A 1,935-nucleotide genomic window follows, 5' to 3' on the forward strand; every position below is an offset into this window, starting at 1 on the left:
AGTCAGTGAGTGAGCTCTGTGCAGAGAAAGCTTGACATTTTTGAGACCTTCTGGGCTCTTTATCCTTTAATTTAAAGACTCATTGACTCCTCTGGCAATATTAGTTCCAACTGCTGGTCTGACTAATTATAAAGCTGTTTGGGGAACATTTTCAGTGTTAGTGGGGATACTGTAATAAAAAAGCCACCCTTTGGATAATTATAACAAAATAGTCCTCCTTTTTCCTCTTTTTTAGTCAACTGATGCTCTATCCCATTATCGTGTGCCACCATCAAGCAAAACCTTTATTATTTGGTATATACTGTAGCTGTCTGTTCTCCTTAATATTTTCATCACATCTAACCAACCTAATCAATTCAGCTCTGAAAGGAGTAACTGCTTGAGTTCTGAAGTCGGAAACATAAATGGGTATAATGTTATATATAAATACATTTATGAGAATTTTCTGATTTAGTGAAGGAATTTAAACCAGGGTTGCAACAATTTGTTTGGCAAACTTCAGCTCCAAATTGCATTAACATGCAAAAATAAAGAACCTTTATATAAGATTTCACTTATAAGTTATCAAGTTTACATCAATTCATGATTTTGAAAGTGACATGACACTATTTATACATTTTTTTCCCACAGAATTCATCAACATGTGCGGTATAACTCCCAGCAGGAGAAAAACAAGGCACACAACACAAAGATTTTGCTGTCTCATCAGTGCCACGTTCACTGTTGCTCCAGTGACAGCCAGCTGAGTCGATGTTCCTTTTTAAGGTTTCACCCAGTGTTACTCTTCTGCTGCTGAAATGCTGTTCCTGCTTTTGCTCTGCACTAAAGATAACACAGCTAAGCTTTAGAGAAGAGGTTTCTCACATGATGTCTCTGTTTTTGCTTTAAGTCACAAAGATCTCTCTGTTAAATGAATACTGTGAGAAATAAAGAAAGACAAACACAAGCTGATATAACTCAGCAGCCTTTCTGACCTCTAAGCAGGAGGAGAGAAATCTGAGGTAATGTCAGTAACTGAGCACTGCAGAGTGAAGTATGCACAAGCTTTTATAGTGGAGTGTGTGCAGGTGGATCACGTGAGTGAGCGTATGACCTTCTATTTGTAGTGAGAAATGGTCTGTGAGACACCGTTCTATAGATGGGAACCTATTATCAACTCACATAAAAGTGGCACAAAGAGCTTCAAATTGCAAGGGAAAAAATGTGTCAAAACATCTCCCCTTGATTTGATAATTGAGCGTTGTGTGGTCATTTTTCTTCTTGTTGTGTTAATTGTTTCTTTTTACACAAAAAACCCCCATATTCACTATTATGTCCCATAGCATTTATAAGTTTGTATGGACCCAATGAAGACTATAAACCACAGTGGAGGCTATTAAGGATCATATAAACCATAATCAATATACCTGTTGACCCCTGAATATGTAAAAGTACAAAATGATAAATGTTCAGACAGTGCATGTCTCTGTACAGCAGGTGGAGTACGAGGAGTCTGTTTGCAGTTTGCATACGCCGCAGGTAACTTTTATAAAAAATAACTGAAACTTTGCTCATATTTGCTGAAACTTTTTTAGTACATGAAACAGATCATTTGTGTGAACCGGCCTCCGGATTGGTTGTTTTCGTTTAGGCCTGCTGGATTCTTGCAAATGCTTGAACTTGAATCGGCCTCATCTGTCTCATGCACTACTGGATATAGTGAAGGTTTCAGCAAATATGACAAAAAGTTTGTTGAATATCTTTGATGCTATCCTTGGCTACCAATTACTTTGAGACAACCAGGGCAACAGCTAATGCAATATCTGTTCGTGGAAACTTATTATCCACATACAGCAGAAAAGGGTATTCTTGGGGAAACCATGGAAACAAAGCATCAACGATGAACCACAATGTCCTGCTCATTAATGTTAATTAAGACTGATCTTTAATAATCTT

At 37.4% G+C, this 1,935-nt stretch overlaps 1 protein-coding gene across 1 annotated transcript in view; it reads right to left on the bottom strand.

The window, feature by feature from the left end:
* The window catches only part of LOC118336273 (transmembrane protein 65-like), a gene marked incomplete in the record, with an annotated part of 36,876 nt that overhangs the window by 19,076 nt on the left and 15,865 nt on the right, over nucleotides 1–1,935 (bottom strand).

The sequence above is a fragment of the Morone saxatilis genome, unplaced genomic scaffold (genome assembly GCF_004916995.1).
Source record: "Morone saxatilis isolate NCDOM2014 unplaced genomic scaffold, NCSU_SB_2.0 Contig24, whole genome shotgun sequence".
NCBI lineage: Eukaryota > Metazoa > Chordata > Actinopteri > Moronidae > Morone > Morone saxatilis.